General features: G+C 41.3%; 1 protein-coding gene across 12 annotated transcripts in view; it reads left to right on the forward strand.

The window, feature by feature from the left end:
- The window catches only part of LOC308195424 (uncharacterized protein), a 222351-nt gene that overhangs the window by 90471 nt on the left and 109184 nt on the right, over window positions 1-22696 (forward strand). The window contains exon 4 of one of the 12 annotated variants that reach the window (XR_013951479.1): window positions 2754-3844. The exons of the other annotated variants lie outside the window; for them this stretch is intronic. The gene's annotated coding sequence lies outside the window, so the exon portion shown is untranslated. Of the gene's footprint in view, window positions 1-2753; window positions 3845-22696 lie in introns of those variants that run through there. 12 annotated transcript variants of the gene reach the window in all.

Here is a 22696-nt window from a genome sequence, read left to right on the forward strand (position 1 = left end):
CCTTCTTTTAGCAGAGTCCACTTTATATGATGGAGCAAGGAGTCAAGCATTTAATTCCATCTGGAAAGAGACCCTGTTTATTTCTTTCATTGCCTTTCAGCCTCTTAAAACTAAATGCCTCGGTTTTGAAGGGTTGCTACTGCAGCTTGCACTGTCTGAGTAAGTAATGAATCAGCAGGTAATAGTAAACTTAAGTTTAAATGCAAAAGCTTGTATTGATTTAATTCCCCGTTAAATCAGGTCATTTTGTGGTTCAGTACCCATGCATTAAAACGTGTAGCCCAAACATAAAATATCACTTTTCCTTGTGCAGGGCTTGGAGTTACTCTTGGAAGAAAATGAAGCTCCCTGTTGCTCTGCCTACGTGCAATTATCTGTGCTATCATCTTTATGTTCGAACACTGCTTAGAAATATAAAGAATCCAAATCTGGTTTTGATCTGCCTACATATGCTTATCTGTGCTATTGTCTTTGTTGGAAACTGTTTAGGAATATAAAGCATCCAAATCTGCTGCCCTCATTACTTGCTAATTCAGGCTTTTCCTGCCACGTTTTGCTGGTAACTGGCATTAATGAAATTGAACCCTGGCTCTTCTACTGGTTTGAGATTGCCTGATGAGAGAACCTTGCTTTCAGTGTCCTGTGTTACTCTGCATTGTGCTTTTTGAGCAATAATATCATACTTTTCACAAAGAGAAACTTGAACACATCGCACAACAGGTTCTCCCTCCCACCTTATGCTTTCATCCATGAGAGGTGTGAGTCAAAGGCTTTGCTGGACTCCTGCTCTGTCTTTCGTAGCATGGGGAGCTCTGTGTAGAGACCTGAGCATGACATGATACATGAAGCGAGGATCTGCTGGTGTGCCATCCACATTTAGTTGTGAAGTTGAGCAAGCTTGGACCATTTACACTGGTGTCTTCTTCATGCTGAGTTAGGTGGTAGCATAAGTACCCTGCTGAATGTGGTAGTTGGTATTAAAACCATTTACTAAGGAGAAAAACAAAAACAAAACAAAAAAAAAAACAGGAGTGGGAAAGGAGAGTTGAGGATAAATGAACCAAAGCTGGAGGCACTGGAGGACCTTCAGATCAGCAGAGCTTGCTAATATGTAAAGCTTTTCCCAGGATCTTGCTGCTCTGTGGTCTCCATCTGGGAGTGCTCCTTGTATGCCTTTAGGGAAGGACTCTGTCTTGTAACACAGCTGCACTTGCCTTGGTTGCGATACTGCTATGGCTGATCTGCAGCAAAACAGCAACACAATTTCTGTCCTGATGAAGTGGGCACTCCTCGTTTTGTCTCTGAATATTGAGGTAACAGAGAGAAAGTGAGTACAGCCTGCAGGCTAACAGGATTTGTGTCTAAGCTTTGTGATGGAGAGAAATGGTGCTGATTCAGGCAGGTCAGAAAGGAATTCCAGTGTTATGCATGGCAATCACCCACACTGGCTGTCAGAGCCATGAAATTCAGTGATGTGACCGGGGCCATTTCTGTGGATCACCTCCTTCGTCCTGGTGAATCGCAAAGTAGGAATCTGCGGGCCAAACTGTGGTACTGCGTTTTGGCTTCATTTCCTTGTGAATCTGCTGGGGAAATGCTGCTATGTTGTGTGCTCGTCAACAGGAACGTATAGCGTTTGGGTCGAGCCTGTGTTTCTTCAACATTTTTAGCTCCGTAATGGCTGACCATATAGGTAGTGAGGGATTTGCTTCCTTGTGCTTTGGCTTTATTAGCACCAGTGGGATTTTAGGCTTTTCAGTTTTCCTTGCACTTGCAATTCTTACCTCTGAATTAAAGGGTATTTTGAATAAATCATTGTGAGGTGGGGCAATGCTTGTTGTAGGAAAAAAAACTCATTGTGCCAGCGTATCTGAACAGGTTTCGTGTCTATTACTCATGTACCTTGTGAGGCCATTACATGTGTAACTTAATGAGGGTTTCTCTTACTTGGACCACAGAAAGCATGTGTGCCTGACTCACACACAAGTGCTATACAAGGAGAAAGCAACCCAAGAACACTGAGCTTTTCTTTATATATATATATATTGTCTATAAAGCATAGAATATTAGTTTTGCCAGTGTGGCACTGAAATACTGTCCGGACAAATGTCCTCTTGTGTTGGGAAAAATGATCAGCAAGGAAAACTGATGTCATTGCTGCCTGTATTCCAGCTAATATGAAGTGTGCTGTAGTTAACACTGAATGAGATGAGTTCATGCTGGAACATATTTTGAATTGTTAACTCTAAGAAACACCACTGGATTGGCTCACACTACTCCTGATTCATGATAAAGAAATTCCTAGATGGGGAAAAAAATAAAAAGATCAACCGTGCTCTCCCTTTGTGATTTTTCTGGGGAATCACCACAAAGGTAACGTAATGTTAGATTTTTCTATATACTGATACACCGTTACACCTTACCTAACTGGCAAGATGAAGACATCACCATAAGATGCTTTATTTGCTCTGTGTTGGGAACTGCTGCTGTGTGAGGCAGTATAGGCAGAACCTAGGTCCTGAGGCACCTCAGCCACATCTTGACCCATACAGGGTAGGACTGGGGCAAGCACCAGCCCTTTCTCACTTCTGCCTGAGGGATTGCAAATGCACAGAGCTGGCAGGAGCCTTTGCATGCTCTGTGCAGACCCTGATCTGAGTGGTTAGAGGGATGAGGAATGAGTGTGCAAGAAATCAAGTCCTCATTTCAGGCTGAGATGAATCACTATGGGAATTGACTTGTATCTCTTACAGAGACAGCTGCCTTTCAGATGTCTGCATTAGAGCTGATGAGCTCTTCCCTTCCAGGTAAATCTTGTTTTGTTGTGAGCAGTGACTGAAGAGGCGGTATGAAAAGTATTGCCATGCATGAGGTGAGCGGGGTAAGAGCAGCTCTGCCCCTTCTCAGTCAAGGTGGAGATAACTGGAGGAGAGCTTTCTTTTCACCTAACTGGGGGTACAATGTTGTGGCCATGGTGAATCAATTCAAATACTACCAGCACTGTCCTGTTTGCTGCCTAACATTTGGGAGTGCTTGAAAACCAGCCTGGGAAGAGATGCTGCCCAGGTGTGCGCAGCTGTGATGTGGAAAGGCTTCAGCTGTGCTAACTGCGTGGATTTGAATTTACATAGCTGCTGACACCAAAGCCTATGTGGCTGGGTCATTTTTTATCTTCCCACAGATCACCTAAGGTATGACTGATATCCTGCAAGCCACATGCTTTGATTTCATCAAGCAGTGTTTAGAGTCAGCTCAACTAGGCCAGAGTGTGAAGCCTCTGTTGATACCATAAAGACAAGAATTGACTGCAAAACGAGAAACAGCCCATGTGAACTTGCAGCTACTGGAAACACAGTTGATTATTACAGGGAGAAGAGTAGCTAATTCTGTAAATAACATGGTATAATAGTTTGGATTTGATCTGTCTTTAGTCACTCATGTTAGTTTGAAGCAGTGTGGATAAAGGCTAAATCCATAGACTTATTGGCAGTAACCCTTGTACATTATTGGTGTACATTCCCTGGAGAAGATGAACTCTGATACAATTCATGGTCTTGATTTGCAAGTGGGAAGAGTCTAATGGGAGTCTGGCTATCAGGTGAGAAGCTCTACCTACTAAATTGTATGCTGGGCTTTAGCAGCCGAAGGAGTGGCTTGTTTGTTGGGTTTTGGTTTTAGAAGTCATACATATTTTCTGCTTGGAATTGCTTTTAATTTTATTGTGTACTTCAAAATATGTCTCTTTCTTTTCTAAGAAAGGCATGAATTATGTCTGGTTTAATAAATAAAAGTTGTCTAATGCCTGTCATTATTTAAAAAAAGAAAGTCTGCTGTGTACTCTAGCTGTTCTTTAAATGTCCTCAGCAGACAGCTGAGCTAAAACTTAAACTATTTAAGTGTAAGACATATGCCAGGGAGTTAGTGAGAATGATCTTGAGCAAAGCTAGGCTCATTACTTTCCAAAGTTCGTAGTAGTTCTGTGAGCAGTAAAATTGCATTTCCAGCGGTGATTGGATCGGACTGGATTCCATTCCAATAGTACCAAGACTTGTTGCGAGAGACTGTTTGACCAATGCATCCTGCTCCTTTCTTCCTAACTTTCAGAGAAGTTTTCTGATCTTGCATAGCTAGGAAGGAATGTGCAAAGATTCAAATACTGAGCTTGCCTCTTCTGTCCCATGAGAAGGAAGGGAAACAAATTGCAGCTCCAAGTAGAAAACTGAACTTCTTGGATGCGTGGAGGGGATAGTTTTTGTGAAAAAGGGACTTATTCTTAGATTAGGTTGGTACCTATTAAATTATAGAAAAGAATCAAAATGCTTGGTGTATGTAATTTATTATACACATGCTTTTTGGCTCAGAGATCTCTTGCCTTAACTAAATATTAATAATAAAAGTGAAAAGAGAGTTCTGACTGTTAAAATGTGACCTATTTGTTGTTAGTAAATAGAGATCTAGTACTTGAGTTACTCCATTCACTTCAAAGCAGCTGTTTCCCATTTACACCCCTTAGATCTCAGCACGTTACGTTTACGGGTACCTGCATACCTTTATAGAGCTATAACAGTATTATTACACACGCTTATATAAATTGCACCAAGATAAGTTACATGGTGTACTATTCCTGAGCTATCAGGAAGCCGGATTCTGCTGTCCTTTACCACTTTGTGTCTGAGTGTCTCCAGGTGACTGGAGGTGTCATTCCACTGAAAATCAGGCAGCTGAGTCGGGAATAAAATATTGCTCCTAGAGAATAAGATTGCTGTCACCTTCTATACAGGGGCACACAGTTGTCTTTTAGCCTCTGAAAACCACCTTGCTGGAGGTTGCCCTGCTGATTGCCGTGCTTCAGGTGGCTCTGCATGTACCACAGAGCTTCCCGAGGCTGGCAGTCCCAGAACCCAGGTTGTGCTGTCAGACCATTGACTGCAGTGGAAACCATGGCCGAGCTGCTGCTGCTGTTGTACCTTCTATTCCTTTTTGGTTTTTACCCCATGCTGTAACAGTATGTGCAGTAGATGTCACAGGAAATGCTAAAAGCACATCTTTCCATGTGGGTCCTTCTTTGGTCTGTCCTGTATGAAAAGCCATATGTCTCTGTCCACAGAAGCGTTACATTTCACCCTGCTGATTTATTTGGTCTGAACACTTCGCCTAATGCTTTTGTACAAGTACATTTTCTCTGCCTTGATTCTTATTTGTGTCATGGTCTGTTCCTGTTAAAGATGAATGAAGACTTGTCAACAAATAATCTAGCCAATAAATTAGAATCTGATCCAAAACCTCATTGACGTCAACAGAAACTCTTACTGACTTCAGTAGTCCTACAGTGTCTTTTTCATGCTTCCTTAATGTCTGTAAATATATCCACTTTAGAATGAAAATATTTTTCCCCACAATATTTTTTTAAGTCTGTGAAATGACTGGGAAGTATGGAGCAAACAAAATTAGATTTGTACCGTTTAGATGTCATCATGCAGATGGGTGCTGCTGTGGAAAAGCAACTAACTGGGGACTGTTACCATGCATACCTATGGGCTTAACTTTCTTTAAATGTCCTGAAATCAGACCAGTGGCACTCAGAAAGCTCCCTTGCTCTTCCTGGTGGCTGTGCCAGCTTTGCACTACGTGCCCAGAGCCACGCACCGCAGAGCTGCAGGGCAGGTCCACCCACGGCTGCAGGATCCCGGCCGGGAGCTCCCGGGATGGAGGAGGGCAAACATCATGGGGGCGAATGTTTAAACCAGGCGAACCCACAAAGCCCTCCTTGCTTTCCCAGAACACATCTGCCTCTGGTGGTTCTTGGGGGTCTGTATTAGCAAAGAGATGTTTACTTCCTCAAGAGAAAGTTTATCTTATAGAATATTAAATAATAAAGTCAGGGGGAAAGGTTGAAAGTGGTATGTCTCAGCAAAATAAGCAAGCAGGCGAATTCTGGCATGTAATTTCAGGACTTAGTTTGATCACATCTACACAAATTAAAAATAAATGCTCTGCTCTGAGACAGAGGCTCTGACAGTGAGTGCTCGGCTGATGTTTAACAGGGGGAGCATTTGACTCGGAGCAGAATTTGCATGAACCAAGCGAATGAGCAGTGAGAGAAGCACCAACTCTCCTCCCCTTGGTGCAAGTCTAAAATTAATGCTCCGCGAGGGGATAGCTGCCACGGCAAGAGCTAAGGAAATCTTGCTGCCAGAACTGCACAGATGGTGAGGGGAAAGCAAATCTTTTTGGGGAAGGTGAAGAGACAGTATTAAAAATCCCCACAAACCTGATGAGCCTGGAATTGCTTGAATTGATGCCCCCTGTCTTTCCTGTGTCTTCACATGATGAAAGGGAGAAAGAATGAATGTATGTATGTCGACCTCTCCGCAGATGATGTATTACACTTGGAGTCATGTAGCTCTTTCTACAAAGATTCGAGTGGCATGTGGAAACCTCATGTCCTGGAAGCCTGATGTTTTTTAATAAGGATGGAGGGAGGTTATCATAACAATTCGAGGCTGTAGGATTCCAAAACCCAATACGAAGCAATTCATTCACTGCTCCTACATCTCTTAGATATTTTTGTCAGCCTTCTTTCTGAATGTTTGTTGCATGTTACTGTCTCACAAGGTGAGACTTGATGTGAATGTGTTTGGGACTGATTTTCATCCCCTGTAGGGAGGGCACAGTTCTTTAGATCTTCATGGAGTTAAGGCTGGTTATAACAGATAAGTGTTTTTTTTATCGTTTTATATATTTTTTTTTGAGTGCGTAACTGCCTCCTCACCCTGGGCTGAAATGCATCTTTTCTCCCACGCTGTCTATTATATTTCTAGAAGGTCAGATTTATTATGAATAGGTAGGCAGCCATCATCCTGTGAGACAGTGACTTTAAATTAGGAGAATTAGGAAATGAATGTGAGGAAAAGCTCAATGAAGGGTCAAAAAGAATAAAAAAAGAATAAAGAAGAAATGATCAAAAGAGACTTTCCTTCTCTTAGGAAAAGCAATAGATCCATCCCATCAAGCAAACAACAGTTAAGCAAATGATGAGGCTGGTATTTGGTTTTCCTACCAGTGTTTTAAATGTCACTGTTCATTATTCTTTTTTAAACCCAGAAATGCTGATGCACCAGCATGTCTCATTATGACAGCAAAAGAGATTTCTCTCTGCTGAAGTGAATTTAGAAGAAAACAAATCCTGGGGGCAGTGTGCATCGACTGTAGAGAAAAGCACCGTCCGTGGTGGCTGCTGGAGGCTGCCTGTGGCAGTCTGTGGGTTTCAGGGCAGGCAGGCAGAGCTGATGAGAGCACCTGAGCTGCTGGTAGGAACAGGCAGTGACAGCTAAATCTGGTTATTCTCAGGGAAGAAAAGAGAAGAAATTAGGGAAGTGAAAATATAAAAGAAGCATGCTATTACTGTTTAAAACAAATAGCCTGTGGCCACTGCATGAAGCATGCCACTGTTGACCGGTATATCAATGCAAAACAATCACAATGGAGACTCCACGTAGAGGTAACCCAGACCAGCTGCAAGAGTGAATACAAGCTTCAGACAACTCAGTTAGCAAAGGCAGCTTTCCTACTCTTCCCTGCTTGGAAGAGAGTGGATCAATCCCTTTAAACTGCATTCCCTGACATCCTTGAATTCAAGTCTTGCTGACCTCAACATGATAAAATGGGTTCCTTTGTATGCTGAAAGCATGTTGTGTGTCTACTGTATAATACCATTAACTCAGGTGAATTCATACTCTGGCTCATTATTATCCAGTGAAATACTGGGAGGACAGGGAGAGGTACTGGTAAAGAGAGGACTGCAAATACTGTCATATTTCTGACACTTTTCTTGGCGCTGCTCTTTCTCTAACAGAAGTTAAGAGGAACTGGCTAGAAAGATGTCCTATAACAACATGAAACCCCCCTGGAAAATGTCTGAACTAATTAGAAGGTAGGTATGAAATGAACTCAAGGCCCCAGAGCATCCTCTTTTATGGAGGAGATGCAGAAGACACTGCAGCAGCAATATTATTGCACACTTCTTGATGAGGAATTTAATATGTCCCATGCAGCCCCAGTAATTGCCCCGGTGTGCAAAGGCAGCAGTCGTGAGCACGCGGGAACAGAGCCTGAAATCTCCCAGTGTGAGGGGAATTTATTGGCACTGCCAATACCGTGAACACAAAGCAAGCTCCTGTCAGGCTGATTGAGGAGTTGAAAGGAAAACAAGTCACAGCCCCCCAAGGTGTCAGGCATTTTGCAAGCCGCTGCCACACAGGTGTCAGCTCTGGGGTGGCATTCACTCGTCACCCGCCTGTGATTTTGCAAGCCACCGAAGGCTCTGCAGCGCTCAAAGGGTCGCTCAAGCATACCGAGGACTGCAAATCCACCTGTGTGAAGAGGGTGCCTCTTGCTTGAGCTGGCACGAAGGTAGGCGACTTGGAAATGAGGCATCTTGCAGGGAGAGATGAGCGCTGGGGCCAGTCGTTTGGTGTCTCTGCTTTTGATGGCCCTGGGATGTCCTTGATTATTGTCGTTTATAACGTTGTGGCACCTAGCTTCAAACCTGGGGATGGAGACCTATTTTGCCATGTGTATAAATGCAAGGCAAAGGAGGGATTGTTATATAAAAGCAGCCTGAACACTTTCTTGTTCCAACAGTATTGATAGGATACTGAGGAGCTGTAACTGGTAAGAATGCTGTGGGCTGGTTTGTTTGTGCCTTCTTCAATGGGCTCAGCTTTGCTAAACAGTAGCAAGGACAGATGTGGGAACTCTTACTGGGAGACATTTTAAAGGCATAGAGAGAAATCATTCTGGTAGAAATGGACAGCCTTATTCAAGTCAGGGATTTCCAGCTGCTGCTCGAGGGGCTGGATCCAGCAGGAGAACACTTGTGTCTGGTCCCAGAGTTCTCAGGTAGTGGTTTCCAGGCTTTACGCACATGAAGTCAAACAGCCTCATGTGCAGCAGTCAAGCCATGATTGTACCTAAATGTCTTTAGATGATGCTCAGCAAGTTCGTGCATGAGTCCAGATTGACTGACAGAGTTGTGTGCGTGCATAGTGACCATGACACTGGGAATCATCCCTCACCTTGTACTTTATACGGAATTGAAATACCTCAAAAAATAGGAGTTCACAAATGTAGGCTAGTGAGGCAGAACCTTTTATTACATTTGCTTGAAATACAAAGGCAGTTGGTGGTTGGTTTTCAAGCACTCATTTTTTTAATAGGCTCTTATTGTATAAGAAAACAGTTCTGAGAGAGGCTTTGATTAATATTTTGGGTTCATTTCTTGAGTTTAGAAAGCGAAATATAAAAATCATGGATTGGTCTTGTAAGGTTTCCATGTCAAGTTTTCTTGGCCATCATATGCATGTGGGAAACTTGTTTCCTCACTCAGGAGATGGGATTTGGGGAAGGAAGGAAAGTTTGATGCCTGTGTGCTTGACTTGCATCATCAAATGAAGCCAATACAGTTCATAGTTTGAGCATGGTTGACAGATGGTCTGCCCTTTAGCAGAGCTAAGTAACAGGTTAACAAAACAGGAATCCTAATTCTAAAATAAGAAGGTACTGCTTTTATTAGAGAGGCAGCCAACAGTCCTTAGTATTTGAATGGTAGTAGCTCACCTCAGGAAGTATAAATCAAGGAACTCTCTTTGGCATAAAGTAGCAAGCCTACATAAGGCCTTAAGGATATGAAGTAGTATTTTTGTCACTATGAGACAAAAAAGGGAATAAAAAAATGACTGAAAGGATTGTAAGCACAAGAGCTGGGAGAATTTACCTCCAATAAGCATTCTGAGAGCCTTTTCTTTCTTGAGATTGCAGAATCTTCAGTTGCTAGAGGGAAGTGGCTGGGAGTTTCATAAATAATAAATTGCTGTAATCCCATGAGTTCATCACAAAAATATGCATAAGAATCATAGAAAGACTGTAATGGGTCACAACATCAATAGATTCTAGAACTGGTAACAAACAATGAGTCTGATAAAAGTGACAGAAACGTCGGTCAGAGAGAGCTTCGAAATTACAGATCTTGGGAAAGAAACAAATGTTATTACCAAAAAAAAAAAGTATATGTGGGTAACTGTGATTTGTGCAGAAAACGACTAAATCAACATCATTTAGCCTTTTCAATTTAGAAAGACCCAGGGCATCCAAAATTTGTATCTCATACAGAAACATTCTTGTAGGCTAAAAATTGTTATTGATGTTCTTCAGGCAAGAATGACTAGGCTTAGTCATTATATTTCTACTTAAAAAAGGCTAGAGTTATTAAAAAAAAAATCAAACACATGCACACAAAACAACAACAACAACAAAAACCACCTGGAGGCAAACACTGAAAGTATGAAGATCCAGAATAACACCTGGCTTGCCAGAAAAATAAGATGGATTATTTTAAGTATTCCATTGATCTAAAGAAGGATCATCAATAACGTAAAGATCATTTGAACGCATGATGTAGACTGAAGGAAAATGGGTTGACATACCCCTGCAGGGGTATATACCGCATCTGAATGCTAAAACCTGATATGAAGCTTGATCAAGACGTATCATATAAGCTGTAAACTGGAAATGCCATATAGTGAGACAATTTCTTTCCAATGACTTTTGGTTGAAGTGGAAATCAAGGTTTTAAAAGAATAGAAGTCACTCCACTGTCAGAAAGTTGCTTTGAGAAAGAGAAAAGTTAATGATGCTGCTGATAGGTAGTAGTAGTGTACATTAAGCAGCTTTATAGGCTGGCTGTCTGAGCTCCAACTCAGAAAAATACTTTTCATTTCAGGCTTATAGATATTCCTACTTTAAATAATGGGGCTATTCACATTGGATTGGGGTTAATGAGCCACTTGGTTACTAAGAGAAATCTGAGAGACTATCTAACAGTCCTATATAACGTGTGGTAGTGAGAACAGCTACTCGCAATACAATAGGAGGCTCTAATACAGAAGGAACGGTGCAAACATTGCTTTCTTGTTATGTCAGGGTGTAAATGCTTGCATTTGGAGAAGGCCCTATGGTGCCAGGCTTGATGCAACTATATATGGTTAATTTCTGTTTATGTAGCAGCTGAGCTTTAGCTAGAGCAGTCCAGCTACCGTGACTTGGCATTGTAATTGAGAAGCATCCCCAAGCCATGGCTAGAGGGCTCCTGGCCTTGGGTTCAGCTCTGTCCTGGTGTGTAAATCACCTGGCTGCAGAGCATGGGCGAGCTGTTGCTCTGCCTGCTTGTGTCTGTCAGACAAGTGCCACTGGGCAGCAAGGAAAACAGTATGTTGCAAAGAGCTTAGCTCCCTTCAGTCTTGCCTCACAGGTTTCTGGTTGAATCCCAGCCTCTTTGGGAATGGAATCAAGGTGGTTTTGCTGCTTGGCTGTTCTTCATGTGAGGCTGAAGGCCAGTTGAAACCATGTGGTGGAAGGAGGAAGGTGTAATAGCATCGTGTAGATTGCCTAGATCGTTTTCAGTTGATGGATTTGAGATTTCAAAATAAATTACAGAAAATAAACACGCAACAATACACATGGTTAACTGCAGTTTCCACCAGCGTGCTACCTAGCTGTTTTCAGCAACACCCCCTGGGCAACATGCTCAAAGTAGGGGCAGGGGATACATGTTTTCTGTCCTCTGTTAACATTGCAGAAAATTCTGTCCTTCGTCTCCTCCCAGTTTCTGTAGCTACTTTCCTGGCTAATCCACCCTTTCTCCTCTGCCTCTGGAAGCTCGGGATCTATTGCTGAGCAAAGAAGAGTTGAGATGAATGGAGACTATCACTGGAGAAAACAAAACTGTTGTAGCTGCAGGCCGGGGAAAGGAAAACGTCAGATAGGAAACAAGCATGGGGGTGGGGGGGGGGAAGAGAAGAAAAGGAGAGTTTGTGTTTGCATTGACGCATGGCAGGCAGCTTGCATGCTTGCGTGATACTAACTTCCTTCTCATTACAGCTTGGAAGCCTCTGGCATCCTGACCCTCACAAATACAAACAGATGTCCCCAGGCAGACCAGCCCACTGCTGCTCCCTACAGCATCATCTTCTGCACACCACATTCTTTGTCACAAATGTGTTCTTTTTTTTTTAATAATTTATTTTTTTCGACTACCTTAAACTGTCTCTCTCTTGCTCCTCCTCTAACTCAATCACAGAATAAGGGTGAGAGTGGGTTTAGTGCACCTCTCAGTTGAGCTTGGTGTGATGGATAACTGCCGACAAGCCTACAAGCTTTGCAGGTTTTGTTTACAGCTTTGGAGTAGTTGGGGTGATATGCCAGAGCACTGGGCATCCAGCGGCGGCCTTGGAAATGAATGGTAGCTGTTCTGGTGCTTCTGGCCTTTGAAAAGCAAAACACTTATTCAGGTAGTCACATATGGATTTAGGAACTGTAACTATTGGCTCCAGTTTCTGAAATGATTGGCCCAAATTCCCCAAACCAATACAACTATGACAGTGTACAGCCATAGGAACAGCATTGAGGAAAAAAAGTCAATTATAGCATCAGTAGCTGAAAGGGGATTTAAAAGCCCAAAGCTATTTGGAAGCCTTAGTCAAAAATGAAACTGGAATTTTAGTGCCTAAGTGAGATAAGAAACTCGTAAAAATCAGGTGCTTTTGAAAATGTTACCCAGTAATCTCTGTGTTATTATAAAGCCTTACCACTTTTTCACCTATATATGTCAAGAAGAATATTAAAATTCTTCTCAGGCTCCTTCAGCAAATAGTTTTCTAACATTTAAATCCATTTTGGCTGATGGCTGCCAGCTCTCACTTGGAAAACTAGAGCCATATCACATAATTTCTGTTGGCAAGAGGTAGAGTCACCTGAAAATGTTGTTCGAGATCCCAAAACATGATCTAAATATGGCTCAAATTCACGACCCTTTTTAGCTATTAGCAAAGATCCTGGTTTTCCTAGAAAAGTTTTACAGATCTGTCTGTTTCCCCTCCTGTAAAGAGAAAGAGGGAGATAGTAATGAAGAACAACTCAGTTGCCTTATGAGGTCCCTCGAGGACTGTGGGACCATGCTTCTTCAGGTTCTGTGAATGATCTTTGGAAGTTGCAGTGGTCTGAAAACCAGACATTCCTCTTTCCAAGTATTTGTAGGGAAAAGAGCAGGCCTGGACTGAAGGGGAAATGGGAGAGGTGGTAATCCTGTTGAGCAATCCAGCGATACACCCTTTCCTCACAGTTCCTTCCTCCTTGGGTGAGATAAGTAACATTGGATGTTAGCGGCTAAGACCAACAAAATAGGGTGGTGTCTTTATCTGAGAGAGCTGGGTGTCCCCATCTTGAGATTAATTAATGTTTGGAACATTTGTATGTTTTCTCTCAGCATGTTCGCAAGCATATTGGTGGGCCTTTTGGAGCTTAGAAATAATTTCCTTAGTCAGCTGGCAGTGTGTTTCACCCTCTTTGCTTGGAGGCAGTTGGACAGACTGGCACTTGTGTCCTTCCAGTGGGTCTTTTTCCAGTGAGCAGAGAACTGGAGATTTTTGGTTTGGAGTGTCTTCCTGAACAGTACCATGCAGCTCTGTAAGCCCTTGTTTTCTGTGGGGTATAGTAGTTCAAAAGTCTCTGCTGTTTTGGTGGTAGAGATTTTGTTTGTGTCAGCTTCAAATACAATTGCATTTGGTGGCTGTCACAGTGTTTCTGCTGCCCTTTCACTTTGGCAGTTACATACACCGAGATGGGAACTATTCCACCCTGACTGCGCATCTTTCTGCTATGAAATGTGAAAGCACCCTTTCCCCACAACTATCTGTTACTTTCGATGGTTTGCTGAGCTGACGTAATCAGGTCACTGTCATTTATTCTCTTCTACATGGAGGAATGTATGACCTAGTGGATAAACTGAAAATCTCCATACAATGCTAGATTTTACTATGCTTCCTTTTGTTGAGTAATACCATATTTTTCCAACCACTTTTGACTTGTTGTTCCAACAACTGTTTTTCCAGAAAGATGTGTTTTCCTGCACGTGGATTACTCTAGCACTAACTGGAGCTCACTTTTTCTAGGCACCTTTCACAAGACTTAGAAATATCCCCCAGGCTAGCTCCTGGGGGCCCACAGAACATGGGTGGAAAATCAGAGTACTAATAATACCTCATTTTGAGTGGAGCACAGTGTGAGTGCACAGAAGGGGCTGTCAGTAACATGCATGGGTATCCAAGAAGACTGCTATGTTCACTTCTGTTCACTGGAAAATACTTGATTCAGCTCATATTGCTTATATAATTAGGATGAATAAAATAGAGGGGGGGTCACTCAGGAGTAAGCAAAACTGGTTTTAGTCTAATCAAGGTTAATCAGTGTTACATATGAAACTGAAAGGTTTTTTACTCTTTTATTAAACAGATTTGAAAAATTAACTTGCTGCAGGCTGCAAGGAGGTAATGTTAATAATGATAGAAAATAGCAGATTTTTAATCTTTCTGTTAATAATTTTCTATAAAAGAGGAGAATACCATCCTAGACATACCAGAAACTTTAAAAGTAAGTTTCCTAACAACTTAATTTCTTGTTCCTGATAAACTTACTAAGAAGTTGTTTTACTATACATGCTATTAATTCTTAATTCTTAAGAGTCATTAAGAATATTGTCATATTCTCTAAAAGCTTGCTCTGCTTTTGCTTCATGAGAGTTGCTGTTAGAGCTGGCTGGAAACCAGTAAAAGTGGATCTCATTTATATTGCAAGAATATTGATAAAAAGTGTTTTTTCTCTTTTGGCCTAGGTTTGGGAAATTCCCTAGAGACCATAATGAAATCTGTGAGCCATAAGCAGTCCATCAGTGGTAAATGTGGTGGGGTGAATAATATGGGGTCCGTTTTCCAGATCTTTGAAAGAGCAGATTTATTCAGTCACTGATTACATAGTGATTGTACGTGTCAGGAAATCCCACTTAGGACAGTGAAATTTCATGAGAACTAAGTCAGCTCTGAGTCTGGCCTCTTCTTGTTGTGGAATGGGTGTTGTGAAATCTCCCTCACAAGCAGTTTTTGAACTGCAAGTGATAATGCAGTTGCTGGTTAATGTCGCATACCTCAATAAGCAGATGGACTGAAAGAATTTTAATAACTCGCTGGATCTAAATGATCATTCCTTCCACATTCTTTGTGGCTTCTTAGTATTTATGATAATTTTTGCTTGGGATCCAATCTATACAGTTTATCCAGCTGTGCCTTTGATGTCTGTACTGTGGTCTCAAGGGGGAGAAGTCGTGAATGAGCGGTTAGTGAGCAACACCCAAGGGGTTAAGACATCTTTAACATAAACTCATCAGCATAAGGTTTTTCCTCTGCAATGGATTAAGCAATTTATTTAGCTATAAAAACCAGAAAACTAGTTAAGTGAATTTTACTGGGGAATCAATAAAGTAATAATTGTGTGGTAATATAACTGGGGCTGAGGTAACCAGACTTGGTTTTCTTTTCTTTGTTAATCTGTTTCCCTTCTCCTTTTTATCGCAGTATTTTTGAACAGCCACAAGTTATTCTGATGAGAGAATTGAAAAAGCATATTGAGAAATCTTTGACCACATTAACTTCTGTCCTGTGAAATCTTTCTTTCTTTGCCTTTGCAATAGATGCAAAAAAAGAACTCATCCTGAATTGATTGACTAAAATTTTTATCTCAAACTCTTATTTTTGTATTCTGTTAAATTTTCTCCATTTATATTTCACAGAATGGCTTCCTAATCCTATCTGAGACATGCCTGTAAGCTAAAGATAAATATGTAAAACTTACCTTTGAATTGAATGGTGTTTAACTATCACTGCTTTTTAAAAAATAATAGCAAACCCCTTGACATTATCCTCTGCAGTGCTTCAGAATGTGCACATAGACTGCAATTATTAACTTTATTACATAGAAAGTTTTTCCTTATGATAACTAGAGACAAATTAATTTTAAAGAAACTTCATTTGTTAGGCTGTTTTAAATATTAAGATATAATAAATTGTTAGGACAAAACAGGCTTTCATACAACACATAATTCATTCTTGCATTTTAGAATAGATCAGCTAGATTTAGCAGTGTGCACATGCAAGGGTATAAATGGTTTTCAGAGTTCTTTTTCTCTAAAACATTATATAAAAAAGAAACACAAAAAACCTCATTAGTTATGTGCTGCAAGTTATTTGTCACAGAAAAATAACTATCTTTGCATTGTTAAAAAAAATGCCAGATCATATCCTATGAACAATATGTTTACATTTAGGAATTCTGTTCATGAGTATGAACAGAACACACACATCTAAATTGTAGGAAAGATCTAAAGGGTAGGACTTAAGATCTTTAAAAAAGATAAATTTCCTTCCCTTTTCTGTAGTCTTGATGTCCCAGAAACCAAGGCTATAGTCAGTAGGAATTACACTGAAATTTTATGTTAAATTATAAAAGTGCCAGAGTAGTAGTAACATGACTTGGCATCAGTCTCTGCCCTTTGTGAAAAGTAAAATAGCTGGCAGTATCCAGGAGCACCAAGTAGATGTCTCACACCAAGGTAGTTGGAGAAGGACACTGCACGGTGGGATACTTCAGGATCTCGAGTCCCAACAGAGCTAGCTTAGTTCTTGGCTAAAGATGGGCACTTAAGTGTGGTACTGAATGAACTTACTGGAAAGGATCAAGAAACACGCAGCTCTGATGTGTTATTTCGGTATGTGATAGGAAATATTTTTAATTTTCCAGCATTCAGATAAGTCCTTGCCCCTGGGATCTTGCATGGCATATCTTGCCATGCAAGTTAAGACTGATATTATTGGATAATACCACCTTGACTATTTAGCTTGCTGCATGTGACAGATAACGTTTACACCGGTCCAAACAGCAGCATAATAACCTATATACACCAGCTATGCTAACAGCATATATAACCTGACTCTTGGCTTTCTTTCTCGCCCTGAAGTGCCAAATATTGCCAAATCGACATTATTTTTATTTGTTTATTTATATATTTGTGTGTTTCTGTTTACATTGGAGAAATGCAGAGAGGAGGCTGGAAGCAGTTTCGCACAGCTCGAAGCAGGAACGCTAACGCCAGGCCCAGCAAATTATAGCACCAGCGTTAGCAGGGTGCCAGCTGGAGCCTTTCAATGGAACGTGCTCCTGGGGGAGATAGATGCTGGCCACCTAACGTGCCAAGAGCCCCTGTGTATGTAAATAGTTCAGGGCCTGGGCCTGCATGTGTTTATCCTTGGGAAGGGGCGCAGCTTGTGCGTAGCTTCATCAGCTCTGCAAGCCATGGCTGGATCCACCATGTCTGTTGTTCAGACATCGTGAAAGGACTTGATTTCCCTCTGGGTGGAAACTTTGCCTTGTGTGTCAGCAGCGTGAAGTGCTGCTGCAGACAAGTGCTGCTGTGACCTGTTTTGTGAGTGCAAGGTACTCGAGGTTCTTGCAGGAATAAACAAGGCAGAGGAGCCTCCTCAGAGGTGCAGCCCACGGGGAGCTGGCTGCCCAGCCGTGGTTTTCCACATCCAGTCAGCTCAGACGTCTGAATGTAAAATTCCACGCTCGGGGATGTCACGCGGATTTTGTGCTCTTCTCCGGGGAATGCTGCATCTCTGAAACAATGAACGGATTATACAGTACTCATCCATATATGTAGTTTTTCATCTGTGACAGATGTGATATTGATAATATCCTCCATTCAATAAGTCATCTGAGTATAATTTACTGCCAGTTTACTAATCTCTGATTTAACTGTTTAGAGCCCCAAATGTGAAAGACTGGCAGCGGGTTGCAATGGAGAAGAGGAGGGCGATGCTCATGGATCAGACACTTGGCTGTGGTTAGGGAACTTTGGTCTTGTGCTTAGCTCTGCTGCAGGTTTTGGGTCTGATTCTTCCCTCACTCCTTTCATATGAGTGTAAATTCACTAGGTATGATTTCCTTGCTGCTTTGCTGTGATTTTTATGTGATTAGCTCAGAAATCTAATTACCCCATCCCCTGGGATATCGCATGGATTTTGTGCTAGTGTCTGAGTTTGAAAATGAACAGCTGATAAACATCTTAAACTCTGTGTAAAACTGTGAAAGACTTGTCTGAACCTCTTGTTTCTCTTGTATACCTTTCAAAGTTGTGCTTTCCCACTGCTTCAAAGGTTCATTGGCCTGAGAAGCCCATCCTAGACAGGACTTGTACAGCCAAGTTGTATATACCGTGAAAAAAATGCTCTGAGTGCCCATTATCTGAATGATCTCAGACTTTGCCTGTGACTAAGGGAAACCTGTGTGGCCCTGGTATGACTGGTCACAGGAGGAAGGATAGTTGTGCAGTCAGGAGAGAGGTCGTGATGCTGCTGGGCAAACAAAAGCCTCATTTTTCACTCACTGGTGCACATGTTGTTGATGCTGAGTGTGTAATAACCAAGTACATGTGAGGGAAATAGAAGGGAATGTTGCACTTGCAAATGCTAGTATACCTTTCAAAGTTACTCCTCACTTGACCTCAGAGCAGTCCAAGGAGGGAATGGTCTAAAATGATGAGAAAATTTTACTGCTTAGTGGATGTTCGCTTGTGTGATTTCACTGATGCCAGCAGAAAAGTGCTAATGGAGCACCTGTGCTACACCAATCGAGGACCTGGCATGAGGTATCCTAGCGAGCTCATTTGCAAGAGGATTTGCTCATAAAGCTGTTCTAGCAGTTGAGAGTAAACTGTCTGAGAAATTTAAGATTGTCCTCTTTTGTCTTATTTCCATAGAAAACTCTCAGTGTCAGAAGTGGAGTTCTAATACACGCCTGCATGATTTAAGCTATATGGGAGGCCTGAATAGAAACTGCCTTCCCCAAACTATTTCTCTTTCTGTTCTTCCTTTTTCATCTTTATGATTTCAGATTTTTAAAAATCTCATAGTAAAATTTCAGGATTGTAAAAATGCCTAAAACTTTGTTGTGTCTCTCTAAACTGTATGTCCCATTTGGGGAAGGAGAGGAAATAAGAAATGCTCACTCCTTTATTGGTTGGAGGAAGCTCAAATGAGACTGCAGCAGAACCAAGACTGTCAAAACAATAAAAGAAGTGTTAACGCTGATAATTATATGATTCAAACGATTTGAAATCCTTGGAGGGTACATTTTTAATGATGCATTGTAAAACAAATTGTGTTTCATGACTTGAGAGTGCCATAAAACAGTAAACTAATTAGGACACCTTTTGTATGTCTGCTCCTCCTGTCTGCCAATGTGTGTGGTCAGGGGAGTTTTTTTTTTTTTTTTTTTTTTTTTAAAGGGTATCCTTACATCCTGTTTCTGGTAATTGTTACTGCTGGTGTGTTTTAAAGACTGAATATTAATAATCCAATTAAAAAATCACAATCTGAACCACAGTGTAGTTGCACTGCTGTCTCAACAGCTCGGTAGGCCTCATCCCTTCAGGTTCGTTCTTCTGTCCCCAAAATGAGACTTCAACACCACTTTAACTTGGGTTGTGGCTGGACTAGGGACTTCTGATTGCTGGCGTAATGTCTGGTGGAGGACAGTCCCAGTCACTGTGAGCTGCCTTGAAGTTTGGGTGGCTTTTCTCTCAGTGAGTGGAAGGCAAATGAAAGCAAGAGCTGCAGGTGGTAACTAGATTGATGATGGATCCTTTCATTGTCCTACTACATGTGTCCACAGTATAAAATATTAGACTAAGATAAGAGGTGATTATGCCCCAGAAACGTTAAATGTGCTTGCGTCTTCACAGGGAGGCTTTTGGACTGGTTCTGAGATGTTTTGTTTTGCTAAAAAGTGAATTGGATTTTGGTGGTTCTGTGAAATTTTATGCCATATAAGGCTGTGGGCCTGAGTGCTGGATTGTCTTTTGTGTGACACGCTTTTCTCTCCCCTTGCTGTGTGTCCTTTTCTTTTTCTCCCCCCCCCCCCCCGATTGGATTACTCCCATGTAAGTGTAGTGTAAAATTGAGCTCTGTGTTAGGCCTGCCCGGTGCTGCGAGGAAGAAGGGGTCTGCATTTCTAGAAATACGGGAAATAGTAAAGATAACATCAGGGAATAAATCCTGGCAGCTGTCCTTGTGTATAGTGGATCTGTTTATGAGAATACATAGTGAGTAGAATATGGTCCCAAATTATAGCGGTATGTGGCTGCTGATACCGAGAGTATCATTTCAGCCTTTAGACAGATCCCATTTTCTGAAATTAACCTTACAGCTACCTTTTGAGCCAAATAACCTCTATCTTTCTCTCACTGGAAAAGTGGGAAAGAGGTCATTTTCCTACTATGTTGCTGTGTTTGTCTGCAGTCTGTCTGGGTCTTATCAATTAAAGCATCTTTAAAAAGATGGGGACCTTCACTTTTTATGAGCACCTGTGTACTCGCTAGGGAAAGAACTGTATGGATTAGGGTTATGGGGATCTCTAGGAAAGTATCTTTGTTTGGGGATCAACCAGTAATAGGGTTTTATGTAGAAGGAACAGCAAAATTCCTGGGGGATTAATTCCAATTATATCCCCAATTAGGACAAAAGAGTTTGTTTGATTTGGTAGGGTTTCTGCATCCTTAGCAGTTATAAACATTTGTTCCTTTATACAGAGGTGTTAATTAACATTGTTAAAATTTACTACAGGCTCTCGCATACCCAGACAAAGAGAGGTCATTAGTCACATGTGATTAATAAAAGAAAAAAGTATTTTTCAAAAGATATTTGAGCTTTTAAAGAATCAATCTTAGTATCAGAATTGGATAAGAAATGTGGGTTGATTCCTAACCTAAATTTACTTTTTACAAAATTAGTTATCATTTACAAAAATACATTTTCAGTTTACACTAAATATTGTGTGTCCCTTCTGTTTTCATTTTGAGCTAAAACTGGCTGCTGAGCTAGCTGTGGAGATGTTGTTTTGGTCTTTATTAACTCTTCACTGAAGAAGAGCCTGATATTGCAGTTCAGAGTTAAAATATTCTCTCATAAGACCTCAACATCTTTTTTTATCACTGTTCAAAATAACATGGTGCTCTGTTGCCCTTGTAACTTTGACAGATGATTAATTATAAATTTGAGGTACTGTGGGTTCAGATATAAACCTAATTGGGTATTTGTGAACCAAATGTGAAAGTGCTGAATGCAGGTCCACGCTTCAGTGCCACTTTGATATCTCTTTTCAGAGGTTAAATCCTCTGTTTTGAAATATATGAATACACACCGTCTGTTTCTCTCTAGTGGATGTATATATTTCCAGGCAAAAACATAATTCAGCTTCACATGAGGTGATAAATCTTTACCAGTAACTGCAGGGTAAAGAATATTTAAAAGAATGTATTCATTATAAGGCTGTATATTAAAAAACTGTGTTTCTTAGGGAAGGCCTTTCTTAAACTTTAAAAAAATATGGAAATTCACAGGTAGAATGCCCTAAACAATGGCAGCTCTGCTTTTTGTCTCTGACCTTTCCTTCTGTACTGCTATGAATAACACATTGACAGAAGAATATTTGAGGTACCTTGGTTTTGAAAGTGCCTTGTGGATTTTGCATCCTGGTACTGGCTGTTTGGTTGCAGGTTGCTTGAGCTAGCCTCTGGACTACATTTCATTACGCCAGAGTGTGTGGATGAATCTGGTAGTTCAGCTGCATTAATTTGATTCTATGTGTAGAGTTTGCCCACAGAGCAAAAATTAAGCAAGTGCTTAAAGGTTTTGTTGAGGCAGACTCTGACCTGTGGAGCTGTTCCTAGAAATCTTGCTGCAAAATAACCATCACGGAGATGGATATTTTGTTTGAGATTCCTCTACATATGACTAAGGATGGAGTCTGTGGAAACAATTTCATGCCAGTGAGTTAAGAAAAATGTGGGCCTTTGTGCTTTTCCACTGAGCAATGGACAAGCTGATCCCAACCAGTTTTTCCCTGCTTTCCTCTTTTTCCCCTTTTTTTCCTTCATATATAGCTCTAAGGAGCATGATTTTCAAATGGGACAATGAATGTGAATCTCTACCAGAGCCATATTTATTTCTACTACCTCATCTTCTTGCTCAGTGGGAGTGCCCAGAGTCCACCTTCCTATTGCTTTTGGTGGTGGGGAAAGTCTCAGGAATCAGATGTTTCTGTCCTTAAAGGAGTATCATGACCTAAAGGATAATATCCATCACATAGCGCTATTTTCAGTTCATTATTTTCATGCAGTTCCTATATTTAAGGGATGGTGGGGTAAATTTTGCTGTGGCTTCACAAATGCACTGCCAAATGGTGTCTATGATTCACTCAATAAAGACAAACAGGACCCAAGCTCTACAGTACCTGCACCTCCATTTCACTCATTAGGTGTTCCTGGTTTATTTCCCTGCCCTGAGGGAAAGCTGCTATCTAGGGTGATTCTGGAAACCTGTTTCTGGTTCTCCAGAAGAAATCCCAACTAGAAGAAAATCTAGAAGATTTTCTAGAAGAAATCCCGATCTAGAAGAAATCCCAACTCTCTCACTTGTATTTAAATATTCTCCGAGCTCCGAGACAACATTCCTTCAGAGGCCTTTCACCGTGTCAGTGTCTAGCTTGCATTTCGTGAAACCCTGTTGTAAGGAGAGAATTTCGGAGGCAAGCTACCTTCAGCCATGGATGCCTCTGAGAGCGTCAGTCATGCATGTGCTGAAGCTGCCGGCACAGCTGGTCCTGTGTACACAACAGGGAGTATTTTTAACACTAAGAATATGAGTGTGACAGGTGCACATTTTATTAGAACTTTTTTTTGGTGCATTCGTGGAGA

This window comes from Anser brachyrhynchus, assembly GCF_964034855.1.
Source record: "Anser brachyrhynchus genome assembly, chromosome: 5".
NCBI classification, from domain to species: Eukaryota; Metazoa; Chordata; class Aves; order Anseriformes; family Anatidae; genus Anser; species Anser brachyrhynchus.